This window comes from Lathyrus oleraceus, chromosome 3 (genome assembly GCF_024323335.1).
Source record: "Lathyrus oleraceus cultivar Zhongwan6 chromosome 3, CAAS_Psat_ZW6_1.0, whole genome shotgun sequence".
In the NCBI taxonomy this organism is placed as follows: Eukaryota; Viridiplantae; Streptophyta; class Magnoliopsida; order Fabales; family Fabaceae; genus Lathyrus; species Lathyrus oleraceus.
The window spans coordinates 59389614-59404209 of NC_066581.1; positions in this window are offsets into that span (position 1 = coordinate 59389614).

A 14596-nucleotide genomic window follows, 5' to 3' on the forward strand; every position below is an offset into this window, starting at 1 on the left:
AAAGGTTCGTCTTTGTACCCCACCCTAGTAAGATCAACTTGCAAAAATCCAGACTTATCCATTCGTATGCCACTACTATTCACCCACTTGCAACCAAAGATGGGAATCTGAAACTTCTCGTAATCAAACACCCAAATGTGCTCAATAACTCCAAAATATGACAAATTTGCATATTTGGGGTTTAAGTCCTTCATACTTGATATATGCATTGCTTCAGCTAGCACGGTGACACCACTATTTTGCATAGTACTCTTATCATCTTGTTCTTTGGTATAAAATGTGTATCCATTAATTGAATATGCGCTATGAGAAAACACATGAAAACTTGGACCATATGCCAAACATCTCAACATTTCTGTTACCGAAGAAGGATCTGAAGAGCGCTTCAAATAAATATGATCCTTCAACCATTGTATGAAACTTTGATTGTGCTCTATAACTATCCAATTTTCATTTCTGTTCGGATTTAACCTTCGGAGTACATCCTTGTGCATTTCAACATATGGCTCAACCTCATTATTATTGTGCAGAACATACAAATGAACTTGATCCCGTTCATCCCTTGATATTGTCACAATTTTATTCCCAATTAATTTTTTACCTTCCATTTTGTCGAAAATCTGAGCTCTGGGGAGTCCAATCGATTGAACGTTAGACAAATATTCAGTACAAAAATCAACAGCTTCTTCAACAATGTATCGTTCAACAATACAACCCTCTGGTCGACTTCGGGATTTCACGTACCCTTTTAATATTTTCATATACCGTTCAGCAGGGTACATCCATCTCATATAAGCTGGTCCACACAACTGTGTCTCTTTCACAAGATGAACAACTAAATGAACCATTATGTCAAAAAAAGACGGAGGAAAATACATTTCAAGCTCACACAAGGTAATTACAATCTCTTTTTGTAGTGTTGGTAAGATCTCGGGATCGATCACCTTACTACAAATTGACCTAAAGAAAAAACACAATTTAGTTATGGCACTTCTTACTTTTTCTGGCAAAATAGAACGTATACCTATCGGTAGAAAATGTTCCATTATAACATGGCAATCATGTGTCTTCAAATTCTTCAACTTGAGGTCTTTCATAGAAACAAGTCTTTTGATATCAGATGAGTATCCTTCTGGAACCTTAACTTCACTCAGAGACTTACACAATTTTTTTTTCTCCTTTCTAGATAAAGTAAAAGCAGCAGGTGGTAGATATGTTCGTCTTCCTTTCTTCACGAGTGCTAATTCAGTTCTCATTTTTTTTGCCTCACAGGTTCGATTAGGAAGAACATTATCATCCGGTAGCATTTCTCTCATAAGGGCCAACAACTCTGTGAAACTTTTATCCGACCATCCATTGCCCGCCTTTAAGTTGTACAACTTTAATACCGCAGAAAGTCTTGAGAATTTAGTGCAACCTTTGTACAACGGTTTCTCTGCATCGCTTACCATCCTCTCAAACATTTCAGGACAATCATGAAGATCTTCTTCCAGTGCTTCTACAATCTCTTCAACTCGATCACAATCGTATGTTTCCGTGTCTTTGTCGTATGAAGCATAGGTCGTATTACTTTTTCCACTCGATTCAACATTCTCGTTAATTTTCTCACCATGAAATATCCAACACTGATAACTTTGATCAATTCCATGCCTTAGCAAATGCGATTTCAATCCATGTGCGTCAACCTTACCAATATAACAACAACGCAAGCAAGGACAATGCATTCGTCTGGGGTTTTCAGCGTGTTGAACAGCATACTTAACGAATTCCAAAACCCCACTCTCGTACTCTTTGGTCATTCGATCGGCACAAATCCATGTTTTATCCATGGTTTTCCTACTTATTAAAGTAAACAATTAATCCAGACGAAAATACGACCAAAACGCATTTTCATGAAGCCCTACAAAATAAACACATGTCAGTCAACCTATTCTTACTTTTACCATTGCAATGTATATCCACCATTGCAGTCATGGCGCCGCAATTTGATAACACTAAACACAACACAGACTGCGCTATATATCTAAGCAATATGGGACTAAATCCACCCCTTCAAACCCAACACAGTGAAGGTGTTGGAGGCTGCAATGAAGGCAAACCAAATGCTACAATTTAATCGACTAGGGGTGGACATCAAGGCATAAATTTCAACGCACCTCCTCACGCTTGGGCCTCAATGAGACTGAAGCGTGAACGATTTAGGCGACTAGGGACGGACCGCAATGAAGACGGAAATTACAATGTCTATACGGTGTCTAGTGACTGTGTATGTGCTTCATAGGTCATGATAAATATACTCCTTTGGATTTGAATTTCAAATTAAGGTTAAACTGAGAGTCCGATACATACAAAAACTAGAAAGTGGGCACTTTCCATTAACCCGGAAGAAAAACAATACTGACAAAATAAAAACTTTCTTCCACCACACACATAAAAAATCATCCATTCAAAATCAAACCAAGTCATAATCAAATCTAGTAGCTACCTATATAATAGACAGCCAATTTCACAGATCCAAATTAATGAAATTTCACAGACAAGTAAAATACATTTAACCAAAAATCATTAATGAGTGAATGCTAAAACACTGATTATAAGAAAAAACCAAACCTGAGATTGACATATCAATATGGCCAGAAGAAGATAGTGATAAATTTGCCGAGCCCATTGTTACTCACATGCTAAAGATGAAAAAATTTGTCTTGGGTATGCAATCGATAACGAATAACCTTTGTGTAATTTGTTTCACGTATTGCGGGTTTCGGAAACGGTGAAAGACGAACAAAACGCAGTAGAAATGACGAACTGAATCAGAAATGAAAAAATGCAGAAATGAAGAACAAGCAGTAGAAATGACGTTCTGAAACCGATTCTTCAAACACTTTCTGGTATTGAAACCGAATGATTACAATGTATTCTCGTTCGCTGTTAGGGTTCGCTGGAGGGGTTTAATCGCAGGAGGGAAAACAAAAAGAACTGAGAACGAAAATAGAAGTCTGAAATTTAATTTTAATTAGACCTTAGACAGCGCTTTTGTGGAAAGCGCTTTCTAAGATATGCCTTAGACAGCGCTTTCCAAAAGCGCTTTCTAAACCCCCACCTTAGACAGCGCTTTTGGTTTTATTTTTTTTTTAATTGAAAGACTTTAAACAGCGCTTTCTCAAAAGCGCTGACTAAGGTCTATATTTAAAAGCGCTTTCATTATTTTTTTAGAACATTTTCCGTGTTTTATTTTTATTTTAACCTTAGACAGCGCTTTCTTTTAAAAGCGTTGTCTAAGATGCGCTGTTAAAAAACCTTTTTGGCGTAGTGGTTAATGATGTTAAGACTTCTTTAGCAGCATTCCATGCCTGGTTGATGGAAGATGGCTTGATGGGTGCTTGTCATGATGATTGTGAAGAGTGTTACATTCATCCAAGAGGATGTCAGATGGTATGATACAATGTTCAAGACCTAATGAACCAGGGAGTATTGCAAGTCACTAGTTTTGCAGAGAATGAAAATGCGTTGGTAATTGAACCTTGTTTCAATTTACATGAGCCAGTTGAGATCCCTTATTATGGAGGGAAGTTGTTCCGTCAGATGATCATCTGTCACCTGTTATGAGTTGTATGCCTAAGCCTCTCCCGTATGAGAACAACAAGGTTGTGCCCTAGAAATACGAAATCACTGTTGTGGAGAAGGTCTATGAAGAAAGTGAAGGTGATAAAGGCCTAGAAGTGGTAGATGATGATGTCACTAACATTGCAGGAATGAGTAGAATGACCCACAGTGGTCGAATTTATACTCTTGAGTTTAACATGATCCCTCAAGCATCAACTAAAGAATCTACGATTTCAGCTCTTGCAAAGGAATTTGATGTAGTACAATCTGAAGCCATTGTTGAATTCTAGAAGTTGATCAAGAGAAGAGATTACAAAGTTGTGGATCAACTGCATCAAACATCGTCCAAGATGTCTATCCTGTCTTTGTTGCTGAACTCCCAATCACATAGGGAGGCTTTATTGAAAGTGTTTTCTAAAGCTCACGTAACTCAAAGCATAACAGTAGACCAATTAGATGGAGTGGTAGCAAACATCACAGATTGCAATACTTTGAGTTTCATTGGAGAAGAATTACCTGAATAGGGATAGAATCACAATCGTGCTCTCCATATTTCAGTGAAATGCAAAGATGATGCTTTATCAAGAGTCCTAGTTGATATTAGGTCTTCCCTAAATGTTATATTGAAGAAAACACTTGGCAAGTTATCTTACCAAAGACCAACAATGAAGGCCAGTGCGCTAATAGTGAAAGCTTTTGATGGTTCCCGAAGAACCATGATTGAAAAGGTATAACTACCCATATTGATTGGCCCTCATATATTTCCGATTACTTTCTAAGTCATGGACATTAATGTGGCGTATAGCTGCTATTTAGGGCATCCCTGGATACATTCTGCATAGGCAGACACCTCTACGTTACATCAGAAGATGACGTTTGTGGTTAATAATCAACTCAAAATCATTTCTGGAGAGGAGGACTTTGTGGTTAGTCATCTTTCATCCTTCCGATATACCGAGGCTGATGAGGACGCTTTGGAAACTTCTTTCCAAGCTCTTGAAATAGCCAATGCTACTTTTATGGAAATGAAGGACCCTGTTGGGAGAGCTTTTTCACCTTTTGCTTCTCTAAAGAGAATAAAGTCAACAGTTGAAGGTGGGAACCCTGATGTTTGGGGTAAGCTTATTGATGTTTGTGAGAAAAAGGATCGTTTTACCTTAAGGTATGTGCCTTCCACTATGAAAGGAGCCATGGTCCCTACCAAGGACAACATTCAAAACATCCATGAAGTCTTCCTCAACACAAGATTTATCCATGGATATCAAGTTAGCGCAATTAAGGACAACACCGGTGTGAAACAACTTTGGACAATTGGAAGGCGGTTGAGATCCTTGAGAATTTTCCTTTGTCAAAGTAATTATTGTTTTTCTTTCAAATCCTTAGTTCTGCCCAAGGATAACGGATCATGGTGTAGGGCCATTTTTCATTTTTAAATAATCATTATTGATAAATAAAAAGACTTTTTTTTCAATATTTACTTTTCATTTGTTGCTTTCTTTTCAGAAAATGGAATTTTTTTTCAAAATAAGAAGAGGGTGAAGAAGATTGTGACATCCCCGATGAATTGGCAAGGCTGCTCAAGCACAAGTCCAAAGTCCTCCAGCCACATCAAGAACTAGTGGAGACAATCACCTTGGCCCAGAGGAAGAGAAGAAAGAGGTCAAGGTCGGGACCACTCTTGAAGCAAGCGTCAAAGAGAGATTGGTCAAGCTGCTACAAGAGTACGTGGATGTGTTTGCATGGTCATACTAGGATATGCCATGTATAGACACTAACATTGTTGTGCACAAGCTGCCGCTTCAACTGAATTATCTGCCAACAAAACATAAACTTTAAAGAACAAGACCGTATATGGCTCTAAAGATTCGTGGAGAAGTCAAATGACAATTGGATATCGGTTTTCTCACAGTGGCGAAGTACCCACATGGGTAGCTAATATTGTACATGTTCCTAAAAAGGATGGCAAGGTGAGGATGTGTGTTGACTATATGGATTTAAACAAATCCAGTCCGAAGGACAATTTCCCTCTTCCACACATTGATATTCTAGTAGACAACACTATAAGTTTTACTGTGTTCTCCTTTATGGATGGATTTTCAGGATACAGCCAAATCAAGATGGCTTAAGATGATATGGAGAAGACCACACTCATTACCCCTTGGGGAATATTTTGCAACAAGGTATTTCCATTCAGTCTCAAAAATGTCGGGGAAACTTACCAAAGAGCAAAGGTCACTCTTTTCCATGATATGATGCATAAGGAGATAGAGGTCTACGTCGACGACATAATCGCTAAATCCCATCATGAAGAAGATCATATGGACCGTCTGCAGAAGTTGTTTGAGCGCCTCAGAATGTTTTGACTATGCTTAAACCTTGCTAAATGTACATTTGGTGTACAATCAGGGGAGTTGCTTGGTTTCATTGTTAGTCAAAGAGGAATTTAGGTAGACCCTGAGAAGGTCAGAGTGATACAAGAAATGCCTGCTCCACTCATCGAGCGAGAAGTAAGAAGATTCCTTGGATGTTTGAATTACATCTCCAGGTTTATCTCACATATGATTGCCACGTGTGAGTCTATTTTCAAGTTGCTTCAATAAGATCAAGCAATTGAATGGAACTCTGATTGTCAAAGAGCTTTTGAGAAGATCAAACAATATTTGCAAGAGCCTCCTATTCTAATTCCACCTGTCCTAAGAAAGCCATTAATCATGTATCTGACTGTGCTTGAAGAGTCAATGGGATGCGTGTTGGGGAAACATGATGAAACTGGTCAGAAAGAACATGATGTTTTTACTATATAAGTAAAAGGTTTACCGATTGTGAAACCAGATATTCACTCTTTGAGAAAACTTGTTACGCTCTAGCATGGGTCGCTCATCGTTTCAGGAAATATATGATTTTCCATACTACTTTATTGATCTCGAAAATGGATCCAATAAAGTACATCTTTGGAAAACCTGCCTTGATTGGAAGACTTTCCCGTTGGTAGATGCTGTCTGAGTACGACATCCAGTATGTAACCTAGAAGGCTATCAAAGGAATTGTGTTGGCAGAGTACCTTGTTCATCAACCAATTGAAGATTATCAACCTTTGAAATTTGATTTGCCTGATAAAGATATTATGGTGATAAAAGATTGTGAGATCCCAGACCCTGATGAAGGACCTGAACTTGGATCTTGATGGAAGATCGCATTCGATGGTTCCTCCAACTACAATGGTCATGATGTGGGAGTTGTTCTGATGATTCCAAAAGGTGGCTATACCCCTTTCACAACAAGGTTGTTCTTTGATTGTACAAACAATGTCGCAGAGTATGAAGCTTGTATCCTTGGTATTGAAGTTGCAATTGACCTCCGAATCAAGACTCTTGAGTTGTATGGAGACTCAACTTTGGTGATCTATCAAGTCAAAGGTGAATGGGAGACCCATGATGCTAAGTTGATCCCGTATCGGGCTTATATTATTAAGTTAATGAAATACTTTAATGATATCACTTTCCATCACATCCCAAGAGTAGAAAATCAAGTGGCTGACGCTCTAGCAACATTAGCATCAATGTACCATGTAAGTTTCTGCAATGAAGCCCTGCTTATCCAAATAGAGCTAAGAGATGAGCATGCCTACTATGAATTAATTTAAGAAGAAACTGATGGCAAACCATGGTTTCATAACATCAAGCATTATCTACAAAGTCAAGAATATCCAATAGATACTACTTTATTGGATAAGAAAACTCTGAGGAGGTTATTATCCAAATTAGTTTTAAGCAATGATGTGCTTTATAAGAGAAACCACGATAGGTTCTGCTCAGATGCGTGGATAGACACGAAGCATACTTGTTGATCAAGGAGTTTCATGAAGGATCATTTGGAACCCATGCTAATGGGCATGCCATGGCCAAGAAGATCTTGAGAGCTGGTTATTACTGGTTGACCATGGAATCTGATTTTTTCAGCTATGCTAGGAAGTGTCATAAATGTCAAATTTATGCTGACAAAGTACATGTGTCGCCAACGCTGCTGAATGTTTTGACATCGCCTTGGCCTTTCTCAATGTGGGGTACCGACATGATTGGCGCCATAGAGCCTAAAGCTTCTATGGTTATCGCTTCATCCTGGTTTCCATTGATTACTTTACTAAATGGGTAGAAGTTGCTTTCTACACTAACATGTCGAGACAAGTGGTTTCCCAATTTTATCTAGAAGGAGATTATATGTCGTTATGGAGTTCCAAGCAAGATCATCATTGACAATGGTTCAAACCTGAACAACAAGATAATGACATAATTATGTGAGTGTTTCAAGATTGACCACCATAATTCTTCTCCATATCGTCAAAAGATGAATGGCACTATTGAAGCTGCCAACAAAAACATTAAGAAGATCCTACAGAAGATGGTGAAGACTGTCATAGCCTAACTTTTAACCCTAATAATCCACATATCAGTTTGCATCCTTGCATACAAAGAAGGTCACCTATTGGACCCTCTCCCTCTCATCTTTGTGTTTTTCCTTTCCAGGGATCATCAAACACCTCTTTGTTAATGTTTTACCTTCGTGTTTATATGTTCATAGCTTAACCACTAATCAAATAGACAAATATGTTTGTTTTTTCTATAAGTTTATTGTGCAGGATATGGCTTTTTATCAAGAATGATTCCTTAGCTAGGTTTTCTTTGATTCCTCAGCAAAGTGTGTTCAACCATTTATTCTCAAGGGGATATTTTTAAATGCATGATCTCTAAAGTTCTAAACCACCTTTCAATCTCATTTTGATCAAGAGTACATCAAAGTTTTATGGTTTACTTCTCAAGAAAAGTCAAAGGTTCATGTGTTTATTTTTATGCCTTGAGCAATATAATCAAGAGACATTCAAGGACACCTTATTTTCAGTTCATATGATCATCCATGTGCTTTGAAATGAAAGGAAAGTCCAAGCATACAAGTTTGTTCCAAGTGGTTTGACCAAAAAGTCAACATTTGAAGTCAAAGTTCCAAGGATCACAACTCCTTCAATTCTCAAAAAATTTGAATGATTATTTTTATATATGACTCTTCTCAACATCCTCTACAACATCTCTTTACATAACAAGATCCAATTATGCTTAGAAGATCATTACAAGTTTAGAGATATTATAGATCATCTGTGGACTTAGTGAAATTTGACATATTTTAAAGTGACTTTTTCTCAACTCTAAAAGATCATAACTTCCTCAATTTTCAACATTTGAGCCTGATTCTTTTTGAAGAATATCTTTTGTGATACCATTTACAAGTTTTCTTCAATAATCATGGTCAAATTATGCTTGGAAGGCCATGGAATTCATCGAGACATTACATGTCATTTTCAACCATTGGACACTTAAATTTTTCTAAGTTATGTGACAAGTTTTTCTTGCCAACTTCAACATGCCATAACTTTATACTCAAGCATCCAAATGCAACCTTTCTCGGCACATTATAATCTTTGTTATGATGGCAATACATTGCAAAAATAGTGGGATCAAAAAGCCTCCTGAGCAAGATGCCCCATTGAGTTGAACATGGTGACTTGGAATTCAAGAAATCACCATTGCCCAAATTTTGAACTTCACTAATCTCAATTCTAAGCCAAATTAGCATGTGTTTTGGACCTAAACATGTTTAACCAAATCTACGGGAGTTAATTGACCCTTGAAATGCATCATTTGGCTGAATTTTGATGGATTGCAAGTTACACTTTTCTCACATTCGAATCAAATTTGTTTTGCACGAATTAAACTTGATCCCACACGTATTTGGATCCAAACACATTCCCTATAAATAGAGGAAGCTATTGCATTCATTTCCAAGCTTTGGAGAGCCAAGAAACCTTTGTTGCAATATGAAGTTTTCTAGAAAATTTTAAGTATCGTGTTTTGAATTCCAGCTTATTTCAATCCAATTTCTTGATTCCATTAGCATCTTCGGCATCCTCTGAAGCTTTTGCAACAATTCCCAAGCTCTGAGACCTTCTGAAGTGTTCTAACCATATTGAGCTTGATCAACTTTTGATCATCATTTGGACAAGGTAGTTCTGAGCATCATTTGAAATCAAACAAGTTACCACAATGTAATCCTTCACTCTCTGATGTTTTATTATTATTTGCTTATTTGGCTTGCTCGAGGCTTAATCCAAAGGAGGGAATTCTTGTTTGACTTATGTCATAAAGCTTTCTATCTCTTGGTTAGATGTTTCCTCCATAGCTTTTACTTTATGCTCTAGGATATCCTTTCCTTCTTTAATTTTCAAAATCTTCTCTCTCTTTCAAAATCTTCTCTCTTTTTCAAAACATTCTTGTTTTCTAACTTGAACCACTTTCTTAATAAACCTTGACTTTTGTCAAGTGATTTTCAAAACATTTTCCTAATAAATTCCAATCCATCTTAAGCATATTCATACCAATTTCAAAATTCCAAAAAATGTATAACTCATTCAAATCATTTTGTACCCATTTGTGCACTTTTCCTTTTAAAACTTTTCTCAAAGTTTAGACATGAGTCATTTCCATAGTTGAGATATAATTTTCCAATCCCCATAGAATTGATGATAATTCTTTTCCACTTATGAGAGCTAGTGGCATACTTGTTGATCCTTATCCAAGTTGGATCCCTTCTCATGATGATGCAAAGTTCTCATACTTGTGGATGACTAGTTGAGTATTCTCTTAAAAATAACAAAATGTCTTTTCATTAAAAATAAATCAAAACAAATATCTTTGATACTTTTACCACGAACTACGAGGTTTTGATCCTCCATTGCACTTTGTTGGTACGTAGGCATGGGACTTCAAAAGTCTTAGCAAACACATAATTAAAAAAATATATTTATTTTCCCATCTCTTCAAGTTTTGCAAACAACACCTTTTTCAAACTAAAATGTACATATTTTCAAAGAGGTTCCCATGGAGTACCATTGATGTTTAGGGTGCTAATACCTTCCCTTTGCATAATTAACCCTCGGACCCGTATCTCTTTTATTACTTTTGTTTTAAAACTTATTTGGGTTTTGTTCGTGCTTTTTCCCTTTTCCTTTGGAAATAATAAAAGCGCGATGGTGACTCTTGCTTTATGAGTTAAGTTAATCAATAGCTTAATCTCAAATTTTTTACCTCTACAAAGACCTACAAGGATTGACGTGAAATGATACCCTTTGCATTGCATGGATACCTGACCTCAATTCGTACTTCAACAGGGGAAACCCCATTCTCCTTGGTCTATGGGATTAAAGTAATTCTCCTAGTCGAAGTAGTGATACCCTCAATGAGAATCCTGATGGATACCAAGCTAGATGAAGTTGAATAGATCTAGAACATTTATGATCAACTCAACCTCATTGATGAGAAGCGTATGACCGTTATGTGCCATGGACAATTTTACCAGCAGCAAATCAAGAGAGAATTTGACAAGAAGGTTCGTCCTCGATAGTTCAAGTAAGGGGATCTTATGCTAAAGAAGATCTTGCTTGTACACAAGGATTCACGTGGAAAGTGGACTCCTAATTATCAATGACCATATGTTGTAAAGAAAGCATACCCTAAAGGTGATCTGTTTCTCATAACTATGGATGGCGAAGAGCTCAATCACCCTGTGAACTCCAATGTAGTTAAAAGATATTATGCCCAACCAAAACCCGCTAAGTCGAAAACCTGAAAAGGAGACTTAGGCAAAAATGGGTATGCTGGTGGACTGAAAACCCGAAAGGACGGTCCAGGCAAAATTTAGGGCTCAAAAAAATGATAGCTCGCTAATTTGAAAACCTAAAAATGACTGAAAATTCGAAAGGGCTGTCCACGAAAAAGTTAGGGACAAAAGGCAAAGGCTGTATCAGGCATCATCTGATCAACACAGAAGAGACAAAAGTGGAAAATCAATTCAGCTGCTCCATTTAGAAGCAAGGTTTTTGTGGAGTCATGGTTATTAGGGATAGTAGTGGTAATTTGTGATTCAATGTAAACCTTTTCCTGTTGCCATTTTCAAATTTGTAACATTCCTTGGATCTACACCATTTGTGTACTACCATTCTTGAATAAATACAAGTTTTCCTATCAATTTCCATCATTTGTTGTTTTTCTCTGATTTTATTTGTTAAGCAAAATGTCATTTATTTGTTAATAATGAAATTTTGAACTTAAAAATAATTTTCAACATATTGAGAAACATAATTTTTGCTTTGACATGTGAGAATATTGAAAGGAAATCTTTTTTTTTCCCGCAAGTCTTAAGTTGCAATACCTTCTAGATAATCACAATAGAAATATCCATGGAGCATAATTCATCGATCCTTTGAAAGGATCCCCTTGGCTAGTTGTAACTATCAATCTTAATAGATCCTCCTTTGATGCATTTATCATCTTCACTTGGTTGATTTATTGGTGTTAGGGATTCATAACCTCTATTAAGCCTCTATAAACTCTCAGTCTGCAGAATGTTAGCACTTGCATATCATGATCATTCATATATCATCCATAGAAGTGAAATCAAATCATGCATAGCCCAAAGTGTACTTCGTGCTCATTTGCGTTATCTCAGGTCTCATTGTTGATTGTTATCCCTTGACCTCCAAGACCAGTTGTTACTGGAATTCTTCAAAGTCCAGTTGTCACTAGCATTGTTTGCAAATCCAATTTTTATTGGTATAGCCAAAGTCCAGTGGTCACCGACATTATTTGAAATCCAATTATCATTGGTATATCCAAAGTCCAGTTTGTCACTGGCATGGTTTCAAACCCAATTATTATTGGTACTCCCCAAAGTCCAGTTGTCACTGCTATTTTGTTCAAAGGCTAGTTGTTACTAGTATCTTTTTTCAAGCCCAAGTGTTATTGACATCCCTTAAATTCCAGTGGTCATAAACATCATATTCAAAACCCATTTGTCGTTAGTATTATCCCAAAGTCCAATTGTTATTGGCACTTATTGATTGTAATACAATTGTTATTGGTCTTCAAAGTCTAATTATTCTTGGGACAGTTTAAAGTCCAGTTATTATTGGCATATTATCCTAAAATCCAATAGTTATTGGTACCCCAAGTCTAGTTATCACTGACATCACTTGCAAAGATGATTGTTATCAGTATACATCCTCGAAATCCAATTGTTATTGGTACCTGTTAAGTCTAGTTATAACTGGCATTCAACTTTTAAAATCCAGTTGTCATTGGTATCCTTTCAAGTCTAGTTATAATTGGCACTCTATTTTAAAATCCAATTGTAATTGGTATCTTAAGTCTGGTTGGCACCAGTACCATTTAAAGCCCAATGGTTATTGGCACCTTGAAGTCCAGTGGCAACTGGAACTAATCTGTTTGAAGCTGATTGTAACCAATGCTTACGGTCTAAGTCCAACTATTTATTGGAACCTATATAGAGTTTTATGCCCTGTTTACCCGGATATTTCCTAGAAAGTCATGTATGACTATTTATTCTAAGGAATTCCCAGATTTATGGATGTCATTCTTGTTAGAAGACTCTGACTTTTATCTTGATTGATTTTTTTGTAAAGAATCATCATAGCCTCTACATGTATGTTTTTCTTGTCAGAAAACTCCCAAGTTTCATCTTGGATGATTTCTTTGTGAAGAATCTCCATGTTGACTTTTGTGTGGATGACTTTTTATAAGAAAGTTCCCGGACTTGGCCCCGATTTGAATTCCTTGCTAGTAATCCCTTTGTTTCTTTGGACATTTTTCTTGTAGGAAAATCCAAAACATTGTGACGTTTGATTTCATTGTTATGAATCCTCAAAAGTCTTTGATTGGATGTGTTTCTTGTCAGAAAACTCCCGATTTTTGGTTTGGATGATTTCTTTGTGAAGAATCTCCATATTTCTTTTGTGTGGGTGCTTTTCTTGTGAGAGAGCTCCCATTTTGGTCTTTGTGGTATTCCTGGTTGTGAATCACAATTTCATTTGATTGGATGCTTTTTTTGTTAGAAAGCTCCAGATCTTTGTTTAGGATGTATTTCTTGTAAGAAATCTCCAACTTTTGAATTCTCTTCTGAAGTTTCGTTTGTCAACTTGCACTTTGAATACTCCCTAGTGTCTTTCTCCAATAGGATTGTTATCCCAAACAAGTTTATATCCTAATTTTTGTTTCTTGTGGGCCATCAGTACTTTGTCTTCATCATTCCCCACAAACCTGTCTGTCTTTTGTTATTCACGCATCATGAAATATCATGTTAGGGTTCATCATATCCTTAACAAATCATCATAAAAAAAGAGTATCGCATCCATGCATAGCATATCATATCATGTCAAATGCATCCAAGATCGAAATTCGGGTCTTCTTAGTATTTAACTATCTTCCACTGTGATCATATGAAGAATGTCCTGCTTCATATTCTCTAGTTGAGATTCTTAAATAGGGGAAACTGTCAACTCCGATTTTGACCCTGAATCAATGATTCAATATATTCATCATAGTTGTTGCATCTTTGCATAGCATAACATGCATTCCATACTACATAATTCCTAGAATGTTAGTCAAAATAAATTTTCGGATCTACAGGAAAACCGATTGAATTAGGTTTCAAATGTATGTCAAATTATCTGGTGAAAATTTTCAAAACCAAGCTTGTATACATCAGTTTTATTAATCTATGTTTTATGTAGTTTAACCTGGTGCGCTCGATTTGTTTTTCGGCTACTTTTCGGTCCCATTTTAATCCATCTGAGCGTTTTAACTAGGCGTTTTCCATTTAAAAATTTAACAAAAACCTATATGTTTTCGAGAAGTTTATTTTGCATCGATCATTGTGGTGCAATCATTTTAATTTTTCAGGCATTTTTGATCCATTTATTTCTGATTTTTATTCATTTTGGTCCGTTTATTTCCATTTTTTAGTCAAAGTAATTAAGCCTATTATTTAAAATTAATTGTGTTATTTGTTTGAATTTTAATTATGTCATTTATTTTTTAATTAATTTTTAAAGTTATTTTTATTTAATTAATTTTATCGAATGAAAAATCAA